A 24,756-nucleotide genomic window follows, 5' to 3' on the forward strand; every position below is an offset into this window, starting at 1 on the left:
CCTCTGTTTCTTTTCTCTCCCCAAAGCCCCGGTACACAGTTGTATATCCTAGTTGTAAGTCCTTCTAGTTCTATGTAGGATGCTGCCTCAGCTTGGCTTGATGAGCCATGCACAGGTCTACGCCTAGGATTGAACCGGTGAACTCCGGGCCTCCAAAGAGGAATGCGCAAACCCAATTGCTACACCCCCAGGCCCAATTGATTTCTTTTTTAAACTATTTTTGTTTTTGAATAAAATTGCATACTAACAGATAACTGGTTTCCTGGGGAATGGGAAGAGGGAGGTATGCCTTACAAAGGATGACAAGAAAACTTCTTGATTTGCTGATCTTCTTGATTGTGGTGAAGATTTCACTGGTGCACACATATGACAAAACCATCAAATTGTGCATTTTAAATAACATAAAGCTGTAAAAAGAAAAGTATATACTCATTGGAAATTTTTCATATAGTGTGTAAGAGTAAATTTCTCTTTCTCTTGCTAACCTGGCGTCCTCAAATTCGCTCCCAGAGATTAACTACTTTTAAATATTTCTAAAGGTTTGAGTTGTTCAAGGTTTGGTTCAGGTTTCTCTTCTTTCTCTATACTCTCTTCCTAAGTGATGTTATCAGTCACCTTAATTTTGAATTCTCTCTATATGTAAATGACTCCCAAGTATATAAACCCAGACTAGAACTCGCTTTAAGCTCCAGACTTACGAATAAAACTTCCTACTAATCCCTTGCATTTGGATGGATGGTTTCTTGTTGTTAGTTCTAGCGAGCCTGTGTACAGCAGAGCAGAACCCTGCCTGATATTTTTGTGCCATCCTCTCACCTTCCAGCACTGTATCAGACAATATTCTACTGCTATTCACAGGGTTTTCCTCACCAATTTTTTCAGAAGTGGGCAGCCAGGTCCTTCTTCCCAGTCTGTCTTAGTCTTGAAGCTCCACTGAAACCTGTCCAGCGTGGTGACTCTGCTGGTATTTGAAACACCGGCAGCATAGCTTTCAGCAACATTCAGCCACCACAGGGTGACAACCAGATGGTGTGGTTCCCTGACCAGGAAATGAACCCGGGACACGGCAGTGTGCTGTTTAGTAACCACTAGATCACTAGGGTTAGATGCCTCATAGACAAGTCAAATGTGACTTGTCTCAAATTAATCTTAATATTTCCTTATTCATATCCTCCTACAGTCTTCCCCACGTCTCTAAACGGCACCATCAAATACTTCCTCAATTAAGAAACCTTTCTCTTATCTTTTAAAAATGCAAATCAAATCACATCTCTCCCCGGCCAAAATCCCAAGAAGAGCTCCTCTTTGTAATTGAAATAAAATCCAACACCATCTCATAGTTTGTTAAGAATCTATTTCAGCCATTCTCAAATAATGGTCTGTGGATCCCTGTATGTCCCTGGTCCTCAGGGGTCAGTTTGGTCCAAGTTATTTTCATAACACTACTAAAATGTCATTTGCCCTTTTCATTCTAACATTTGCGTGGATGGTGCAAAGGCAATGTTGAGTAAAACTGTTGGCACCTAGTATGTCTCAAAGCTGTGGCACCGACCTATACTAGTAACCATTGTATTTTTCTCTGCCATATAAAAGCAGTTAAAGAAAATAAAGGAAGAAAGCCAATTTCATGTAAGAATATCCTGATGAAGCACTTAAAATTGTTAATTTTGTTAAGTCATAACTCTTGATCATGTCTTTTTAATAGTCTGTGTAATGAGCTGGGAGGTACACATAAAACACTTGTGCAATTGTTTGAGTTGTGAGCTGAACTAGCCACATTTTTCATGGAACACCATTTTTAATTGAACATATGACTGACAAACAAATTACATTTATTCAGATTTGGGTGAGTTTGCCACTTCAAGAAAAGCAATTGACAATACTTGCTGCCAATGTTAAATTTAAACTTTCAAACAAACACTAAAATTTTGGAAAACTTTTATCCACCGCTGTGAGCTTGACAGCTTCTCAATGCTTAAAAACTTTTCTGATGACATCAGTGATAGTTTTCATAAATCTGATTTTCTTTGATAATACACAATGAAATGTGTCTACATTTGGAAGATCTGCATTATTCAGTGAACCAGTATTTCCCAAATGACTAACGCATGATGTAAAAAGTCATGCTGGGTAAAAGATCAATTTAAAGTGCAAGGCAGACCAATGTATTTAATGTAAAAGAGTATGAAAAATTTATTGATATGACCTCAATCATTCCACTTTGCAAGTAATCTCTAAGAAGGTACCACTTGTCGAGTTTTGGTGTACTATCAAAGAAGACTATCCACAATTTTATTTCATTTTATGAAATTCATTTTCCAACTACATATCTGTGTGAAGCTGGATTTTCTTCACATATTTCAACCAAAACAACATACCTCAACAGTTTGAATGCAGTAAAACATATAAAGATATAACAGTCTTCTATTAGCCAGACATTAAAAAGATTTGCAAAAATAGAGAATGATATCATTCTTCCCTTTCATTTACTTTTATTTTAGAAAATTTTAAATAATAAACATTAATTCATGAATATTTTAACTAATAAAACATTTAATATTTTAATTAATAAAAATTAATATTTTTCACAAAACTATTCTTTTTATATTGTCATGTGTATTAGTTTTCTAGGGCTGTCATAACAAATTACCACAAACTTGGTAGCTTAGAACAACAAAAATTTATTCTCACAGTTCTGAAGGTCAGAAGTCTGAAATCAAGGTGTTTGCAGGGTTGGTTCCTTCTGGAAGGTCTAAGGAATGATGCTTCTCTGCTAGCTTCTGGTGGCCTCCAGCAGTGCTTGGTGCTTTTTGGTTTATAGACACATCACTCCAATTTTTGCTTCCATCTCCACATGGCCTTCTCCTCTGTGTCTCTTTGTAGCTGCTTCCCCTTTTCTTCTCTTATAAGGACTTGTCGTTGGATTTAGACCCCACCCTATCCAGGATGATCTCCTCTGAAGTTCCCTAACTTAATCACATCTGTAAAGACCCTTTTTCCAAAAAGATGTCACTTTTTCAGATTCTGGAGGCTAGGATTTGGACTTACCATTTTCGGGTACTGCTATTCAACCCACTACAACAGGTAATGGGTTTATTATTGTTATTCGTATATGAAGTAATAGACACATATTTAAAAATTTTCTCTATTTTAGTAGTAAATGTCATAAATATCAATAGATATAACTCACATAAACAAAAACTTTTTGCTATCCTCAATAATTTTTAAGAGTAAGAGAGTCTGAAGGGTAAAAAGTATGAGAACATCTACTTTGTGTGGTCTGCTCCCTCTCCAAACTTACTCATTCCTCCTCCACACTTACGTTCTCTCTTCTATTTGTGGCTTCTTGGGTCCTGGAACACACCAAGCTTTCTCTCCTTTGGGGCTTCCAAAATGGCAATTTGTAAAACTTTGTCCTAATCTAGCACTGCCAATGACATTTTTTCTCATATTCTTCACTAGTGAATGAGAAGGATGAGCTAAATTATCCTACACATCCTTTGCATCAACAAATATATCATTGCACTCCTCAGGTCTCAGCTGAAATGTCATCTCCTCTGGAAGTCTTCACACACCATCCTGTACATAGAAGAACTCCCTTATTTCATCTCACAGCATCTTGCATATTTTCACGAGTTTTATCAATATTTTTATTGTATTTTTTTTTTTATTTTATTTTTTTTATTTTATAAGCTGCAGATAATCTTTTTACTTCTAAAAGATTATCGTCTACATCCCTCAGTAGACTATGAGCTTCATGAAGACTTGTACCATGCCTGTTTTATTTATTATTATATACACTCAGCCTAGCTCAGAGTAGTCAACCTGCAAATATTGTCTCAATGAATGAATAAGTAGACTCTGAGTTAATCTATTTGTTTTCTCTGTATAAAGGCATATATTCATATAAAAATAATGGCTATTTTTAAGCAGGAAGTGGATCATACTATAATCTGATCAATAACTTACTTTTTTTTCTGAATACGTGTTGGACAAGTTTCCATTTCAGTATAAATGGACTCTAGTGTATCTTTTCTTAATTGCTCCATAGTATGTCATAGTATGGGTGTGCCTCTTGTAAATTAACTAGTCCCCTGTCAATGGACATTTAAGTCTTTTTTTTAATGTTTGGTCTTATAAATAATATCCTTTTACGTATATCTTTGTGCACACATGTTTAACTGGATACAAAGCTGCTGAGTTAGAAGACTTTCAAATTGATGGATAATGTCAAATTGACCTCTCAAATGGCTGAAGAACTTTATATTCCCACTACGTTTCATTGTCTAAATTGACTAGGTGGTAGGATTTGAGAATTAGCTAGGCTGTCCTTACCAAGACCATTTCTCTCATTGGCCTACCACAGTGCTTAAAATGTTTCTTCAAGACTTGAAGGTGGCTTTTATATGCATATTAACTGAAAAGAATGACAAACTACCATGCCTTCACCAAGACAACTTGTGAGTCTTTGAAAACACAAATGAGATAACAAATTAAAATTTTCATGAAGAGAAAAGGAACATTGGAAGCCCTAGAGGGGAGGTAACGTGAACAAAATTCTAGGACAGAGCTCATCTACTGTTCACTAGAGATAGTAGGACAACACAGGACAACCGAGAAAAAGAGACCCTTAGAGGTTCAGAAAGCCAGAATAAAGGAATATAGAAAACAAGCATCTGATGAGAAAAACTCTGGCCCTAGAGTTATACAGCTATGTTCTACTCCCTGCTCAGCCACTGACCATCTCTTGACTCTGAAAGAGCCACTAGTCCTTTCTGAGCCTCACTTCTGTCACCAGCCTACCAGTGCTGGATGCTCTAGTCCCAAAAGCCCTTTCTAAACCAGAACTAAATCACATTATTGTATGACCATATGTTGAAGTTTTGCTTAGGACTGATCATGGTCCCAGGGTCAATTCAAGGAAGAAGGGAAACTATTAATTAAGCTGCAGAAATATAACTACTTTTATTATTTTCTTATTGCTGCTTTAGCAAATTACCGCAAACTTTGTGCCTTCAAAAATCACAGATTTATTATTTTATAGCTCTGGAGGTCAGAAGTCTAAAATAGGTCTCACTGGGCTAAAATCAAGGGCTGCATTCCTTCTAGAGACTCTAGAAAAGAATTTGTTCCCTTGTCTTTTTCAGCTTGAGAAGTCACCTGCATCCTTTGTCTCATGGCCACTTTTGCCATCTTCAAAGCCAGCAGCACAGCGTCTTCAACTCTCTCTACCTCTGACCCTCCTACCTTCCTTTTCATTTATAAGGACCCTCATGATTATATTGGGAGTCCACTTGGATAAACCAGTATAATCTCCCCATCTCAAGATTTCTTAACTGAATCACAAATTTCATTTTGCAATGTAAGGTAGCATATTCACAGGTTGCAGAGATTAGGATGTGGATATCTTTGGGGAGCCGTTATTCTGCCTACCACACAACTTAAGAATATACTTTCTGATGGTATAAAAGGTGGAAGCCAAAATGTGTTGTTTCCTCTTAGGAGTTTTTCCAGTTATCAGTTGCTGTGTAACAAACCACCTCAAAAGAGCAACAATCATTTATTTGTTTACATATCTGCAAATTGAGCAGGACATGGCAGGGACAGCTGATCTCTGCTCCATGCAGCATCAACTGCAGCAGCTCAAGTTGGGGGCTGACGGATTTATTTCCAGCCAGGCTCACTCACATGGCAGGCACATTGGTTCTGGCTGTTGGCTGGGAGTTTAGTCAGAAGTTTGGGCTGGAGGGCTTCAGTTTCTCTTCCTGTGGACCTCTCCATGGGCTATTTGGCCTTCTTAATGCAATGGTGGGTGAGTCTCAAGAGAAAGAGGCCCAAGAAAGTCAGTTAGAAGTTGTATCATCTTATACGATCTAAACTCAGGAGTCACAAAGCTCTACTTCTGTCATAATTACAAGTTCCTCTTTATGCAAGGGAAGGGAACGTGACTCCCACATCTCTTTAAACAGTGTCAGAGTCACAATGTGAGAAAACCATGTGGGATAGGGATAGTGTTGCAGCCATCTTTGGAAAATAAAATTTATCACGAGGGAACTCTAGGATCCTATTTCAAACTACTTTTGGTATAGTCGTATAACCAATCCCTGAAAACTACACAACTTACAAGCAATTTGAAGATATCTGCCTGGCCTACCCTTGAGCCAGCATATTGGAAGAAGTGCCTTTAGAATAAAAAATCTCTTCTTTTATTATTAAACTTGCCCAATGGAGACTTAACTTACTCTCATACTAGTAATCAGAATTGACATCAAATATCCTCTACTTATATTTCCTTCTGTTTAACTATATTGGCATTCTCTTTATGTATACTATAGGATATAAACTATAGGATAAATAAACTATAGGGTATATATATATGTAGTATATATATACTATAAACTATATAAACTACAGGATAAATAAGTGCAGGGGTTTTTATGTACAACTCCAGACTCATAACATCACCACTTGTGTCAAAACACATAAGTGGCCAATAAAAAATTTTGATCTGTCATCTAGATGTCTCGTCTATCACCATGCCAAACATTTGGGTACTGGTACACATTTGATGAAGGAAGAGATTTTTATTTTCCACCTGCCTGTTTAACCTTGGTTATGCACAGCTATTGAGTGGATTACGAAGCTGGAATAATTTCCAGGTCTCAGCAAATCTATCTCCTTATTTAGTTACTTATTTTTTTGTGAGGAAGAGTGACCCTGAGCTAACGTCCATTGCCAATCTTCCTCTTTTTGGTGAGGAAGACGGTCCCTGAGCTAACATCTGTGCCAATCTTCCTCTATTTTATACGTGGGATGCCGCCACAGCATGGCTTGATGAGCAGTGCATAGATCCTCGGGATCCGAACCTGCAGACCCTGGTCCACTGAAGAGGAGCACACGAACTTAACCACCATGCCACTGGGCTGGCTCCACTCCATCTCCTCATTTTATACTTGTTTTACCTGGTTACTACTAGTTATGTAAGTATTCATTTATAATGAATCAAAATTAGGTTTTCTCATCTTTTAGTTTCCCTCTATATCTGTGGAAGAAAAAGCAAATGATTCTTTGCTCTCCTCCCTGTCCCATAGGTGGTTGTATTGGATTGGATAACTGTGATTTTTCTTGAAAGTATCATAAGGTATCTGTTTTTCCTACCTTCCTTCTGGATGTGGCTTCTTCTTTTGTACCTTCCTTCTTTCAACAGATGCTTACCGAGCACTTACTATGTGGGGGCTTGTTTGCCCGCACCTAATGAGATGCTGGACATGGAGGCGAAACATGGCAGCTGCCCTCAAGTTGTTTATGTTGTCGTGAAGAAATAGCGGAATAGCGATGTAGAGGGACAATGTTCTAGAGGAATGTGGATGAAAGAGTGCTTATTTCTCCTTCCAGTAGGAGATGAAAGTCAAAGAAGGCTTCACAGGAGAAGTGATGTCCCAAATGGGCCTTGAGGGGATTAAGAGGACGGGCTGGAAAAAGGAGAGTGGATGGCATTTATTCCAGGCAGTGAGACCCAGGGCACAAAGGAGCTCAGAGCAAGAGTGTGCAGGGAATTCTCATATCAGTTTAACAGATCAGTGGGATGAGCATATCAGGCTTTGGGGATGCATCAGATAAAGGGTAAAAAGATAAGCTGGAAAAAAAAATAGTCTGTGCTTTATTCTGTCAGCAACTGGTGCCATCATTTTGGGTCAAAGAGTGACAAAGTTAGCTCTGTGTTTTATGAAGTTGTCTTGGGGGCAATGTAAAAAGCTGACTGAGAAAAAGGAGATTAGATGCAGGAAGAAGGGCAACTCAGCTGCGGATTTAATAAGATTTGTGGGAAAACATGACTTCTGTAGCATTTTAATTTAATTTCAAGTCAGTTGCACATTGCTTTCATTTATATAAACCGTATTAAGTGTGTCTCCATAAGTTCACAGCAGAACACTTAATTTGCCACAGAAATTTATGCATTTTGCAGTTACGTACTATCCTACCATTCTTTGAGAGGTAGCTTATAAAGACAGATATTTCTCATGGGTTATTTTAACTCAATATTTTATTTTTTATTTTATTTTAACGTTATTTTTGTGACATGTATGCATTTATGAAAGTAGAAAGGCTATTTAAATTTGTTTAAAGACAGTTTCACTAGAGAGAATAAGGAGTCTGTTAATTCTAATCGGATGCTATTTGTAGGTTTGCCTGATGAGGACAATTTAAACCAGTTAAATAGACCTTTGATCATGGGCAATGATGAGTCTGCATTTTAAATTCATTTGAAAGAGTAACATTTGGAAAATGTTTATTGAGTTTCAACTATGTGCTAGGCACCAAGAATGCAATGGTGAGGGAGACCGGCATATGCAGAGGCCCTGTGGTAGGAAAAGAGAAGTCTTAGTTAGTTTGTGCTGCTATAACAGAATACCATAGACTGGGTGGCTTATAAACAAGAGAAATTTATTTCTCACAGTTCTGGAGGCTGGGAAGTCCAAGATCAAGGGGCTGGCAGATTCCGTTTTACATGAGAGCCCGTTTTCTGGTTCAAAGATGGTCGTCTTCTTGCTGTCTCCTCACATGATGGAGAGAGACAGCTCTGGGCTCTTTATCTGCTTATAAGGGCACCAGTCCCATCATGGGGGCTCACTCTCATGACCTCATTCAAACCTAATCACCTCCCAAGACCCCATCTCCAAATACCATCACACTGGGGATTAGGCTTCAATATATGAATTCTAGCGGGACACAAATATTCAGTCTATAGCAGAAGACAAGCAGAGATCTGCTAACTATTTATTCAAAATGAAAGAATTGTGACAAGCATCTTTTGTGATAGTAAATTTTCAATGAACAACTGCTTAACTGAAAATAAGAAGAAAAATGTCCTCAGTGATAGGGATAAAAAAGCCTCACTTTCTCAGAAACAGAGAAGATAAGTAGAGAAAAACCTGTCTAGGGAAGATGAGAGAGAGCTAGAGACAGGAAAGGGAGGCACACAGCAGACACTTAATAAATAGTTGTTGCATTAGGATCCTCTTTAACTTAGTGGGAAATATAACAGAGTAGTTAAAAGTGAGAGCTCTCAAGCCAGACCACCTGAGTTTGAATCTTGACTGTAATTTATAAGCTGAGTGTTATGGGGTTAATTGTATCCCCTCAAAATTCCAAAATTCCCACTGAAGTATTAACCCATAGGATCTCAGAATGTGATCTTAGTAGAAATAGGGTCATTGGAAATGTAATTAGTTAAGAGAAGGTCATACTGAAGAGAGATGGGCCCCCACCTTAATCAGATCAGGCTGCCATAACAAAATACCACAAACTAGGTGGCTTAAACAATAGACATTTATTTTCTCACAGTTCTAGCGGCTGGAAGTCTGAGATCAGGGTGCCAGCATGATTGGGTTCTGGTGAGGACTCTTCCTGGCTTGTAGACAGCCACCTTCTTGCTGTGTCTTCACGTCCTTTCCTCTCTCTCTTCCTCTTCTTATAAAGCCACCAATCCTATTGGGTTAGGACCTCACCTTTTTTACCTCATTTAATTCTAATTACCTCCTAAAAGAGCTATCTCCAAATACAGTCACACTTAGAGTTAAGGCTTCAAAATATGAATTTTGCAAGCACACAATTCAGTCCATTGCAGCCTCTAATCCAACATGACTGATGTACTAATAAGAAGAGGAAATTTGGACACAGACACACATAGAAGCAAGACAGTGTGAAGAGACATAAGGAGAAGATGGCCATAGACAAGCCAAGGAAAGAGTGCTGGACCAGATCCTTCCCTCATCCTTCTGAGAGTGCTCAGAAGGAACCAAACTTACTTATACCTTGATTTCAGACTTTCAGCCTCTAGGACCCTGAGACAATAAATTTCTGTTGTTTAAGCCATTCAATTTGTGGTACTTTGTTACAGCAGCCCTAGGAAATAGTAACCTTGCTAGGTAATCTTGCTAGATAACATTGCTAGGTAATCTTGCTAGATAACCTTGCTAGGTAAATTTGGACAAGTTTCCTCTGTGTCTCGATTTTCTCACCTGCAGCATGAGGATGAAAACGTATTCTAAATGAATTACCTTCTTTTTACCTCTATATAACCCTGATTTTCCAAAAAAAAAACAAAAAATACCTTTGTACTAATTTCAAAGAAACCTGCAATACAATGAGTAGAGCAAACATATGCATAGGCAAAATGTAGTGTTTAAAACTGGAGTCATTAATTTTATGAAAATACACATTTTGTTTAGAGCATCAACTTTTTTTGTTCTTCCTTCACACTGATTTTAACATTTTTCAAACTTTTGAAATATTATGATATATATTTTAAAAGAAAAAGGTGTATTTGGAAAGAAGAGAGGAAAGAAAGATAGAGGGAAGGAGAGAGAAGCAAGAAAGAAAGAGAAAGACAAATTCAGTCAATATGGAAGAGGAGAGTCACAAATATGGAAGGAGAGAAGATAGGAACATACCCTGTAATAACAGATTGAAATTGAAGGTAGCAATACGAATTCCTGCTTTTTTTATAGCTATAGATATGAATGTAGATGTACATAAAAATACAGAGGCATATATGTATATTTTTCCAACTCTGTCTACTAAAGTTGCCTAGAAGAAATGGCATACGCAAAATACCACTCTCCACCAAAAGAAAACAGGGCTCCTTTGCGAAAAGACTCGTTTGAGAACTGGGGAAAAAGAATTTGGAACTTATTTTTGACCCACGAGTAAGGAAGTGCTCAAAGAATGATAAGAATATATAAACACACACCCACACACTCACAAACACACAGGAGCCAACTTGAAGGCACAGCAAGATCTTGGACAATTTGAGCACAAAAACAAATAATGATACTAAATGGATTACAACCTGTTTATTAAAATATGGACCCATGAGTCCAAAATAGGGTGATTAAATAAATTAATAAGTGAATAGATTAATGGGAGAGAAGTGCAAGCCTTTTCTTACAGGAGAATGACGACTAGTCAATATAGAAGGGATGATGAAGTTAGAAAATCTCCAAGGGATGGTAGTAAAACTGATGGGTAAACATTTAAGGAGAAACCTGGGTACCTTAACCAAATGGTCAAGCTTGATATCAGCAACAAGCCAACACTGTGTTCCTCCTGGTATGCTGCATCGAGGACACAACATCACTTCTACGGTGTTCCTGCATTTTGGTGTATAACTTGAATCTGATCATGAAGGAATAACAGACAAATTCAAATTGAGGGACATTCTACAAGCTAGTTGGCTTTTGCTACTTAAAAACATCAAGGTCAGTGGGGCCGGCCTGGTGGCATGGTGGTTAGGTTTCTGTGCACCACTTCAGCGGCCCGGGGTTCCTGGGTTCGAACCCCAGGTGCGGACCTACGCACCACTTATCAAGCCATGCTGTGGCAGGCGTCTCACATATAAAGTAGAGGAAGATGGGCACGGCTGTTAGCCCAAGGCCAATCTTCCTCAGCAAAAAGAGGACTGGCAGTGGATGTTAGCTGAGGGCTGATCTTCTTCTCCAAAAAAAAAGAATCAAGAGCAAGAAGGACAAAAAGGGGTGAGGAGCATCTTGTTCTTAGGAAATAGCTACTGAAGTATTTAGGGATGAAGGAGAAGGTATCATATCTTCAACTTATTCTCAAATGGTTTAGAAAAAAATGTATGTATATAGAGAGAGAGCTAGAGTCAGAGAGAGAGAAAGAGAGAGAGGGAAGAGAGAACATGGTAAAACAATGGGGTAAGTTTATTGTAAATAATTGGTGAATATAAGTATATAGAAATTCCTTGTATGATTCTTGCAACTTTTCTGTCAGTTTGAAATTATATCAAAATAAAGAGATATTTGTAAAAGTTCTAGATGAAAAAAAAATCACCCAACATAAAGACATTCCATTTCTTAAAAAAATCAGCAGCCTAGTTTGGACTAAGAAGTGATATTCCAGATGTGTTAAGCAGTAAGATCAATGTCTGGTTGCAAAAATATTTAACTTCTTGTGCACAACAGTCCCCAACTGAGGTTCAGACAAGTTACATTTACCCAGCATGCTGACATTTCTAAACTCAAGAATTTGTATTTTTGAGACAAACCAGCCTCATATATAATTTATTTTATTTATGAGACTCGTTCAAGTATAGGTAGTCCTTGATAGTCAGCTTTTTCTACTGGTAAACACCGGCATTGTTTAACTTGAATTCAGGTCTTTCTGTCTCAGATCTTTCTCAAACTATTCCCTTTGGAAAAGTAATATTGTGCAGGGTAAAACTACAGTATTGAGATTCCTAACTACAGAATGAGATCAGGCGTTTTGGTCACTGGAAAAGATACTCGTCATTGTCAAAACACTGAGACGAGCCATATGATGCATCCGCTACATTCCTTAACCTCCACAAATATCAGATCTAAGATATAGCAGTCCAAATTAGAATCTGACACTTTCAAACATAAGTGACAAAATTGAGAGACATATATCAGCCAAAGGGAGGAAAAATGTACAGCTCTGCATTTGAGCAGTGGAGATAAAAACTGTGGCATGTCGAACACATTGGCAGCTTTTCAGAGTTTAGAGGAATCAAAAGCAACTTGTGGTGTTGTTAGCAGTGTCTTGATACTTACTAAGTTTATCTCAAAACTGATATATTTTTGTTTTCATCTTTCATTATTTTTTATCTCAGCGCATGGATTTTCACTGAAGTTACATAGAATATCAGAAGTTAAATTAGTATGGAATAAATTTCCCAGAGCATAGCAATATCATATTTTTTTTTTTAAAGATTTTATTTATTTATTTTTTCCCCCCAAAGCCCCAGTAGATAGTTGTGTGTCATAGCTGCACATCCTTTCTAGTTGCTGTATGTGGGACGCGGCCTCAGCATGGCCGGAGAAGCAGCGCGCTGGTGTGAGCCCGGGATCCGAACTCGGGTCGCCAGCAGTGGAGCGCGCTCACTTAACCACCAAGCCACGGGGCCGGCCCGCAATATCATATATTTTTTAGTGTATTTTCAGCAATGATAATTCAAAAAGCTTTGCTGTTGGCAATGCTTTTTCAAATTTCAAGTGTGATTTTACATCTGGCTTTTTGCTAAGCTTTGTGAGATTCATCATGTTGTATGTGGTTGTGGATTTGTTCTCCTTTTGAGCAAATGTAATATAATTTATATTTCCATTATGCTGTGGATGGACATTTGGGTTGTTTCCACTTTAAGGCTCTTGCGCATATCCTTTGGTGAATATATGGATGCATTTCTTAAGTTAGTATAAACCTTGGAGTAGAATGGTTACGTCATTGGATATGCATATTAATTCCAGTTTTCCAAAATGGTTGTACCAATTTACACTCAGTGTAAGTTGCAGTGCGTGCAAGTCACAGTTGCTTGACATTTTGCCAACACTTGGCATTGTTAGTCTTATCAAGCAGAAAGGAGTAACTTAAGGAAAGCAAATGCTCTTGTTGAGATCAGCTCAAAACCTACATAAAATAAAAATTATTTGTTTGAAGGCATCAGAGAGCTGCTGAAACAATAGGAACCAGAGGGACTAAGATTCTAGAGAGGGGAGAAATGAGGAAATGTGATTTTATCATGTATAACTACTTTTGTTCTTAGGAGGACTTGCAGATTTTTGGTATGAGCAATGGGCTGAGAATCCAGAATCTGTCCTCAGAAGAGGGCTGGGAAGCGACAAATGAGTGGGACTTTTTGCAATTCTATAAAGCTAGAAAGACAAAAGTGGGGAATTTAAGGGCTTCCAGCACACAGCCAGTTTTTCCCTCAACACATTTGCTGCATCCTAAAGCTGCATAAGATGAGAGCTTAATAAGCTAAGTTGGAAACATCTAAAAAGTAAAGCAGAATGTTCCTCAGTCTCAAACTGTTGAGTAGACTAAGATTAGAGTGCAGACCCCACCAGGGACTGGGCCCTTGTGAACGCCCTGAGTCTCAGTCAAACGATCTGGAGGGCTATGTTCCAAGAATAGGAGAGATCCAAAGGGAGACTGAGTCTTAACTTTGCAGCAATGGCCTCAACTGGATACTTAATTGGAGAAAACTGATAAACCTCATGTTTTCTGAGTAGTAGAGGGAAATATGAACCCATTCTAAAGATAATATCATATAAAATATCAAACATTTTTACATGAGTCTGTTGAAATCTTATTTTTATCTATTTTGTCCATCTTTTTCTTAATTTCCTTGAAAATATTAATAGTTATAAACATCCTTCCTTGCTAACTCTAAGATCTGAATCACCTGTGCCTGTTTCTGTTATCCCTTTTCCCCCTAGTTTCAGTCACATTATTCTATCTCTTGGTAGGTCTGGACATCTTTAATTGAATATTGGACATAGCCCACTGATTTTTGAAATTTGCATTTTGCCATCTATCTTTTTGAAGTTAATTTAAATCAACTTAAGGTCTATGTCTGAAAACACTGGTGTCCAGTTCACTTGTGACTCTGTTCTCTTTTGCTTTTGGGTTGACATATATTGTTAGGCATAGTCTTTTTTTTTTTTTTTGGTGAGGAAGATTGGCCCAGAGCTAACATCTGTGCCCATCTTCCTCTATTTTTTTTTTTGTATATGGGTCACCACCACAGCATGCCTTGATGAGCACAGTGTAGGTCCACACCTGGGATCTGAACCCGCTAACCCTGGGCCACCGAAGCAGAGTGCGCGAAATTAACCACTACACCACTGGGCCGGCTCTTATGCATAGTAATTTTGATTGAATGCCAGGCATTGTCAATGGCAAGTATGATAGATTTTGAATGATTATCCTTCCTACAGTGAGGATTCCCCCTATCTTGCAGCTGAGTAGATGAAACTCACCTCAATCCAATCAGGAAATGATGAAACCCAACACCAGTCTGCAGTCTCTTTAAGTCTTGGTCTACTTTTCACCTCCAATTCCCGGAGTGAAGCTTGGCAAGGGTCCCAACGGAAAGACTGGAGTGTTTACCAAGATTTCTTTTCCTTGGCAGTCCTGAATTCCAATTTTTGTTTACCTAGCATTGTGAGATTGCCAATAACCCTCTTCTCCTTTCCAGCTGCTCTTTACTTAGATTCTTAGCCCGCGATGCTGCTCGGCAAGAAATTGGCAAACGCCTAATGGGGGGGACAAAGAAGGTCAGGCTCACTTCTCTGTGCCTCTTTATTTTCCATGATCTTGGTCCCTCAAGCCATGATCCTTATTGGCCTGCACTCCCAGTTTTTGTCTTCCAGCCCTGTGATATTTTCAAAAGCTCTGCTGACCCCTCTGCCTTTTGGCAGCCCTCTTCTGCCTGGCTTCCCAGTCTTTTACTCATATGAAAAATTAACAAACGTCCCGAAAGGAAAAGAAGCATGTATAAGTTGAACTTATCTTAATGATTGTCATTTTTTCCTGGGATCTTAGCCCTCAAACCCTGGCTGCCTAAGCAACTTTCCAATGTCTTCACGTGGATTTTATACATGTGTATTCTATCTGACTTTTCTAGTTATCCTTGGTGCTATATTGGTCTGCTGCATTGCTATATTGGTCAATCATAGTCAGAAACAAAAGTTCTTTCACATCTGTGTTTTATGAATCCTGAGCTGTGTCATTATCTCCATTGTAAAATGAGGTAAAAGAGTTAGTGAATATATATGTCTTACCCATGGTTACATGGTTAGCAAATGGTAGATCTTGAATCATGAGTTCTGATTTCAAGCTCAGGGCTCTTTATACTATATCACAGTGACCCCTATTCTTTTACTAAACTAGCATCTGATCAGTTGGTGAGTACATTGCCTGAGATGCTCAAAAAAGAAAAGGATACCTCTCCACTGTCACATGTCTATTTTTGATGTGTACTAAAGGAATACACACACATAAATATTCATATACATGTATATATTATTCTTTTTTTTTTTTTTACTGGACCATGACTCTTCTGGTTTGGTGCTCAACTGAAGTAAATAATCATATTGCTAATATATTCTCTACATATTTAATAATTTAATCTCTGCGTTGATCAAAACACCTTCGAAAACAATTCAAACAAAAACAGATTAGTGGTTACCAGAGGGGGAGGGGGTTGGAGGGGAGGTGAAAGGGGTAAAAGGGCACATTTATATGGTGACAGATAAAAATTAGACTATTGGTGGTGAGCACAATGCAGTCCATACAGAAACTGATAAATAAGAATGAACACCTGAAACTACACAATGTTATAAACCATTATGACCTCAAGAAAATAATTGAAAAAAAAACCAACTCAAACACATTCATAACAACCCAACTTTTAGAAATACATGTATTTTATAAATAGATTCTTCCTAACAAGTTTTGACATATGATTTTAGTTAATTTTATTTATTTTGTGTGTGTGTGTGTGAGGAAGATGAGCCCTGAGCTAACATCCAATGCCAATCCTCCTCTTTTTTGCTGAGGAAGACTGGCCCTGGGCTAACATCCGTGCCCATCTTCCTCTACTTTATATGGGATGCCGCCACAGCATAGCTTAACAAGCGGTGCGTCGATGCGCGCCCAGGATCCGAACCTGTGAACACGGGCTGCCGCAGCGGAGCGCGCGTACTTAACCACTTGTGTCACCGGGTCTGCCCCCGATTTTAGTTAATTTTAAAATAACATAATAAGAGTTAACATTTATTAATCACTTACTGGTTCCTGATATTTTATCAACAATATATTCTTTTTTTTTTTTTTTTTTCTGAGGAAGATCAGCCCTGAGCTAACATCTGTGCTAATCCTCCTCTTTTTGCTGAGGAAGACCGGCTCTGAGCTAACATCTATTGCCAATCCTCCTCCTTTTTTTTTTTTCCCCCAAAGCCCCAGTAGATAGTTGTATGTCATAGTTGCACATCCTTCTAGTTGCTGTACGTGGGACGCCGCCTCAGCATGGCCGGAGAAGCGGTGCGTCGGTGCATGCCCGGATCCAAACCCGGGCTGCCAGCAGCAGAGTGCGGGCACTTAACCGCTAAGCCATGGGGCTGGCCTCAAAAATATATTCTTTATAGGACATATATTATCACCTTTATTTTATAAAGGAAGAAGCCAAAGTTTACCGATGTTTTAAAAAGAACTTATGACGCAATCAACTTGTGAGTCTGAACTACACAGCTTAACCTGGAGCCCACATCATTAAATACAGTGCAGCACTATCCCCACATACACAGGGTAAAATACTCATGTTTCTTTCCCTTAAATTTTAATGTCTATCGATTTCCTATTGTTATTAATGGAGAAAGAAAGCATTTATACAGCCGAATGAATTGAGTGTGTATATAATATAGTTGCTGGGGTGGATACACAGAAGTCACAGAAACTTACAATTTAATTGATAAGAAAGAACATGAACACAAGAAATACCCCACTGCAAAATGTCATTAAGTGTTGAGTGACACAGATAAGAGATTTAGGAATTTTGACAGCGGAAGAGCTGTGAGTCTATTGTTGGCAGTAGCTGTATGGAGGAGGACGACTCTTGGAGCTCATCCTGAAGGTCTGGGACCAGATAAGGGAAGAGAGGGCAAAGCATCCCAGACAGAGGGACTGCAGACGTGTGAATGTACATGGTGCATCCAGGCGTCAATGCACAGGCATCAAAAGTCTCTTTTTTGGTCTCCTTTAAAGAAGCTTAATATCTTTGAAAATTTTAACATTTTATTATCTGTATATTTTAAAGAAAAAAAATAAACAGAGCTGTTCCTGCAGTATAATTTGAATATGATAACCAATGTAATACTTTGTCCCCAACTATTGGCTCCCTCAATGGTCTTAATTATTAATTCTTATCCATCCATTTGTTAGAGTCCTCAATAACTCTAATGAATGCCAATTCTCTTTGAAATGGGTATGTCTCAAGATATGGTCATATATTAACAGCTTATTTTAAGCTGGTTAATATATTCCTTCCATACTTTGTCTAAGAGTGTAGGTTATGCACTGTTTACAGGAAGAAGAGAGAAGGAATCATGTGAGACATGCAATGTACAAATGGACAAAGTCCAGACCACACATGACAATAGAGCTCTGACCTACAACCTCTGCTGCAACTAACCCAGAGCATCAGGACTTGGTCAATGACTGCCAACTTCTTTTTTTTTTTGCCCCTACTCCCATCTCAGGACCAGCCAAAGGAAGCCAAATATACTCCCCAAACCAATCACATAAAACACCCTGCTTCTAGATAGCCCACCTCCAGCTTCCCTATGCCAGCAATCAATGATCAGAAAATACTGTTTTTCATTATAAAAATTTCCTACTCCCCCAAAAGCCTTTGAGTCTCTGCCAAACACAAGTGATGGTGACTGACTCCCTAGCCATAGCACAGTCTGAATAAATTGCCTCTGTTTGTTTTGATTTGAGTGGCCTTAGTTTACTGCCACACATCCTAGCGAAGGGCAAACAAAATGTTTATCGAGACTTTCATGTGTCAAGTACTCTGTGCTGTACTAGGGTCTGGAGCAGCAACGATGAAAGAGCTAGAAAAAGTCCCTGCCCTCATGAATGGAGCTTCCATTTTAGGAGGAGAGCCCCCTCCACAAAAAAAGGGAAAATAAAATCGATGAATAAAATGATAACACGACATAAGATAATCACAAATTGTGTTAGTTAAACAAAGAGGGTGTTTAGAGTGGGAGGAGAGTGAAGTAAACTTTAAGCTGGGACTTGATGAAGAGTTGAGGGAGGAATAACCTAGAATAGGGTTGGTGAGGCAGAGGAAAGGATGAGCTGGAAGGGAGTGAGTGTGGAGGGCTCTAGGTGTGAGGGAGCATTTTGAAGCAAGTATTGTTCCATTTACAGATGGGAAAAGTGAGGCTCAGAGAGACTGAGTTGTCCAGAGTTTCAGCTTGTGGCTGGCAGTGACAGTTTTCCTCTCTAGGTTTTTCCTATAGTTCCTGATGTCCAGGGCTCCTGGGGCACCTGGCCTGGGTGTAGGTTAATGAAGGGATTCTCACTAGTGACGAGGCTTCTTAACCGGCAGAAAGTTCAAGAACACTGGATGCCTGAGGGAAGGGAAGGCAAGGGCTCTTAAAAAGAGTAGAGGAAAAAGGATGAAAGGTGGATAAAGGAGCATTATAGGTAAATGCCACAAACTTCACAATTTTGCCTTAAGGCAGCTTTGAATGAATGAATAAGAAGAGAAAAAGAAGTATTAATGGAGGCCAGCGTCTGAACTTGCAGAGTAGAAAGGCTTGACTGAAGCATTTTCGGGTTTGACAAGCCTGAAAATAAGACAAAGTTTAAAAAAAATGTGTTGGTGAGCCTGAGGAATAGGGATAGATTTTTTTTTTTTAATGGATTAAATTAAACCTGAGGCCAGTATTAGATATGCTATTTGTCTTGTCATTACTTAATGCAAACAGGATTATTTTCATGAAATTTTATAAATTCATTTTTGGCTATTTTGACCAAGTTTCAGCAACTTGAGGCGGAAAAAAAAATCTGAAATAGAATCACGATTATTCCTTCTTTTTGAAGCCAAAAGGATATCTCTGTTGGTCTCAAGGGGCTGTGAGGAGTAAGCCGCAGGAAGAACCGCCATTTCGAAAACAGGATGGCCCCACAGATGCCTGCCAGAGGGTCTTTTGGGGACATTGCCGCCATTAGAGATATTTGAGGATATTGAAGTGCTGACAAGATCCATTCAGGGAAAAAACAAAAGACTTCTCAGAGCATTGGTAGATTCTCTGGGAGGTATAGTCTTCAGGATTCCACTCTGCAGACAGCCTTTACCCTCTCTATTTAGGTAGGTGGCTATTTTTAGGTAGCTGGCTATTTTTAATTTTTCTTTGTTGGTTCCTGGAACTTGAGTCCATATCATATTATTTAACGTTCCTCCTCTCTCTGTTCTCCACCTGAAGTAAAAAAATGACCTACTACACAATTTCTCTCTCTCTTCTTTTACCTTGAAGTCATGTCTCTGTCAAATCCATGCTCTGAGAATCTTTGTTGTCCATTAAGGATCTGCTGTTGCCTTCTGGTTCCCCAAGCCGTCCTTATCATCGGCCTGATGCCAGCACGGTCCCTGTGATTCAAAAGCCCAGATCTCTAGAATCCTCCTTGGCTGAGAATCCTCACTAAGACAATAACATTTAGGCCATGCTGAAGAGATTCCAGTAGTAGTGGCAAAATACTGGGCTTAGCAGGCTTTTTTGGTGCTAATTTTGTTGTCGTTTTTACTAGTATTTCTCAGTGATTCAGTGATTCACCAATCTCAAGGTTTCCTTGACTTAAAATCTCCTTAAAGTTATAAATACACAGTGGGGCCTGCTGTCTCATAAGCCTGCTTAAGGTTTCCTGCAAAGCTACAGAGGAAAGAGGGGCCCCTATTCTCTGCTGGGACAGAATAAGCATCATTTGTCACCACGGCTTCCAGAAGTGTCCCCTGATGCAATTGGGGAGCTTTGGAGACAAGCTTGAGGGTCCCATCACCCCACGGATAAAAAATATACACAAGAGCAACATTTTTCCGAAGTGTTGTCATACGAGTCGGAAAGCACTATCAAATTCCCGGAGTGTGGGAGTGGGTGGAGGGTGGTACTTGAGGGTAGAGGAACGCGTCTCTTCTCTGTGTGTTCACTGCAGCTGTATATGTGGTTGTTCTACCTTGTGTTACATGAAGGAAAGCAGACATGGAATTATGACAGGGTTAATTATTAGAATACCTGTGTACAAGACCCTTTATGAGCTGTTTATCTCTCTCCAAGTCACATAGCATTATATAATAATACCATTGCCTTTCTTCAACATTTATTGTGAAGATAAAGTTTAAGAAAGGAATTTAAAAGTACTTTGAAATATCAACTCTGCAAAATATGGGATATGACAGGTATGGAACTATGCAAATGCTCCTGGGCATTCCTCAGGAGAGGAATAGGGAGTCAGCAGATGTGGAAAAAGCTTGGTCCCTTTGGAATTTAGAAAGAATCTGAGAGGCGGACTAGAATTAACGCAACTCTTGGAAGTACCAAACCCAAGTCATAGCCTCAACCCTGGGATTGCCAGCCTCTGCAGTCCCTTTATCTTTGACGAATGCCTGCATGTTAGGAGTATTCAACCCATTTTATAGACTGGGAACTCTAGGTCCTAAAGGTCAAATGTTTTAACCAAGTTCAAAACATTAAATAACATCTCTCTCTATGTGCAGCAAAATCGGATAGAATTGATAGCTTGATTATCTTAAATTGTGAACTTTTTAGAATTTCCTCTGAGAACTGTGGGACAAGTAGGCCTATTTGCTTCATGCTTTTCCTTGACAATCAAAATGATTAGCTCTTCTGGCCACAGTGATCTGACCACAGTCCCAGAGACAACAGGTTTTTGGTGGCACATAGCTTTCTTCAGACTACAAATCTTAAGCTTTCTTTCCATTCAACTATAGGGTCCTATTGTGTCCTGCGGGAGGAGACATTTATTGCTTTTACCAGCACAGAATCTCTTTTTCCTTCTTTGATAACAAAACCCCTCCCTTTTCCTTTTGTAAACTGCCCCTCCACCTCCCAGTGGGACTGTCCATCATGGTCTCATGGATGATTAACAACAATATCCCAGGACACAGTTATTGGTTCAGGATAGGTGTGTGACCTGAGTAAGGTCAATCAGAGTCTTTCAACATAATCATATGGATTCTCAAATAAGGGAGATGCTCTCTCTTTCTGACACATGAGCTTGGAGGTATTGAGTTTATTTTTGCAACCACATGACGGGATCCTGCTTAACAATAAAGCCAACTCATAGGAAGTGGAATAATGGAGAGAAAGAGAGACAGGGCAGAGAGAAGAAAGATGAGGGAGAGGAGGAGGAGGAGGAGTGTGAGAGAGAGGGAGAGAGATGTCCTAATGTCATGTTTTGTATTCCTGAATCCATTCACTTGAAACCACTTTATCTATCTATCTATCCATCTATTTAATTTTTAAGGTAGTGTGAGTTGGGTTTTGTTGATGCAAACAAACAGGTCCTGACTAATACATATGCCTAACATAACAGATACAAATATATGTTGATTCTCAGAATAACATGTATTGAACAACATATGTTGAATATATATGATTCCACGTATGTTGAAAAATATGTGCTATAATAAATACTATAGCACCTAACATATACATAGTAGGTACTCAATAAAAATGTGTTAAATGAATGAATAAAGCCTAGTCAGTGGAAAGATGATGTTACAAGGTTTTTCAGAGTCCAGGAACAGGTTGAGAAAAGCCATCCTCTGAAATGAAAACTACTGAAAACCAGCCCATTATGTATAAAATACAATGCACACTAAGATATGTGTTGAAAGTGTGGCTGATGAGACTAGGTCATCTACTGATCCAATTAAGAAGACAGGATGTTTTGCAAAAAGCTATTAGCAGCTCAACTGGATTGTGACATGATGGGGAAGCTTCTGCCTTGCTACAACAGAACAGCAATGAGCTAAATCAAGATGAGCCAACAGCAGGAATAGTAATGTGTTTTCATATACTTTGTTAACGTTGGAAAGAGTAATTCGACCAATGTTCTGAGGAATGCAGGTGTATGTCCAGATTCCGCTTCTCTAATTCTGTACTTATGAGAAATCTCTGGCAGATATATGAGTTTAATTAGGGCCAGCTTCATGGGCTTGTGACCTATGCAGTTGTACAAGGTCCCCGCTCTTAGAAGGACCGTGCGCTCAGTTTAAGGCTCTGCTGTTGCTGGCTTGAAATTCTTAATCATTTTGAACAAGAGGCCCCACATTTTCATTTTGCACTGGGCCCTAGCAATTATGTAGCTGGTCCTGAGTCTAATTTGTGGTTGTGTTTCTCATTGAAAATTAATAAAATGGGATTTTACACTATCCATCAATCTTGAGTGGATTTGCTTAACTAAAGGCAGTTTACCACCAAACGTGGAAAATCACAAGATAGGTTTATACAATCAAGTTTCTGAACCTTCAGAACTGAGATTCAGAACCCAAAATGTGGCACATTGTGACAGTTACTACTTAGAGAGCCCTACGTAAAGAAGCTAAACCTTTAGTGTCTATTTAGCCTCAAAGTAAAGTATAAATACATGTACCACCAATTTCTGCTGAATAAAGACATAAAAATGATCCCTTCAAAAAGGCAGAACTATAACAATTAGACATGTTGTCTTCCATAGCTTTATATCATTTAGTTATTTTAGGTTTTGTAAATAGAGCCAATTTCTTAGATATTTAGATTATTTCTAGATTACTTTCAATCATAAAAAAGCTTTCCTAAGAAGTGGCTTCAGGAAATCTAACATTTATAGAGAATATTACTTTGGTTTCCTTCTAGAAAATGAATTCACTAATAGATGATCAATATCACAAAAATATTTTGACTCAACACCAATTAGGTTTTTAATGGTTATCTTCTCCATAGTTTTGTTCTGCACCAAAAGAAAATCCCCATGTTTTTAGTTCAAGATGAGAACCTGACAACCAACTAAAACCTCAAGTAATGAAATGCATTTTTAAATATGTTTATGCATTATTCAGTAAGCTACCTTGAATCAAACATGTAAAAGTCCACGAAACAAAAAAATATAATATATAACAAATATTATCACCAGATGGTAGATTTTGTTAGCCTAATTCCATTTTACATTTAGAAAATAAATATCGCCATGAATATTTAATACATTTCCTATAACAGAGGCAAAGGGCCAATATTATTATTGTAGGAATGTGAGGCTCAGAACTATTTAACTTTAATGGGGCTGTTGTTTTTATATTGCTGAACCATCTTTTTTCATTGAATGGGCTAAAATATTAGTAGATTGTTGCCAAAAGAGTCTAAGAAGCAACTCTGTATCTTTTCTAAAATACTGTTCTTAAGGTCAATACATTTGTTTAAAAACTAGATTCCCACTTTTTATGGCTTGCTTGGTCTTCAGATATATTGTTCATTCATTAGAACAGATTAACGAGTTCACTTGTGAAAATATTATACCTTCAGCTTTTTAAAGTAGAATATAAGCTAAAAACAAATATGCAACACAAGATTTACCTCAATTCACCTTCTAGTAGTCCATTCATTTGGCCTTATAATTTTTAAATTATTGATGAAAATTCATTTATTCTGGAAGTGTTGAAAGAAGGTATCAGTGTGTTCCAAGCAGCTCTGGAAATGCATGTTTTGTATAAGAGGCCATGCACTGATACTTGAAGTGTATTTGTTTGTTTGTATTCTTATTTGCATTTGAAAGGAGAACTTCTGTTGTGGCAGGCCCAGCTATCTTAGGATGCCCCTAGGAAAAGATGGTTTCTATAGAAGATGAAGCAGTGTTAGCCATAGATTTCTAGCCCCTTGGGCCATGGTGAAGGATTTTGCTACCAGGGGGCTACATTTGGAGAAATCAAAGGAGACTTTAACCTGGTATAGATTTCCCAGCTTGTTTTATTGGTTCTAATTGTAGGATGTAAAGGAACATCAATTTTGTTTGCTTTTTCTTATGTGCTTCTGTTTAAGAAAACATAATCATCCATTAATTCATGCCCTATACAGTCATTGAGTTCTTGTCCACAAGATGCCGGTGCTAATGGGGAGAAATAACTATACTGCTGGCCAAGGTAGTTAAATCCAAAAGCCATCTTGGAGAAATATGGCTTCAACAAGCTGTCAGACACTCATGCCCGCCAAAAGCATGAGTGTGACATTGTGTTCTATAGCGTATCTGAAGACAAAACAGAAGGAGCAGTTTTCTCATTCGTAATATGAGAATATAAATACTCATCTCATAGAGTTATTATAAAGATAATCTTCTAAAAAAATGGAGTAAGCACACCCATCCGTAAATTGG

Source organism: Ceratotherium simum, chromosome 37 (genome assembly GCF_057802395.1).
Source record: "Ceratotherium simum simum isolate JZ-2026a chromosome 37, ASM5780239v1, whole genome shotgun sequence".
NCBI classification, from domain to species: domain Eukaryota; kingdom Metazoa; phylum Chordata; class Mammalia; order Perissodactyla; family Rhinocerotidae; genus Ceratotherium; species Ceratotherium simum.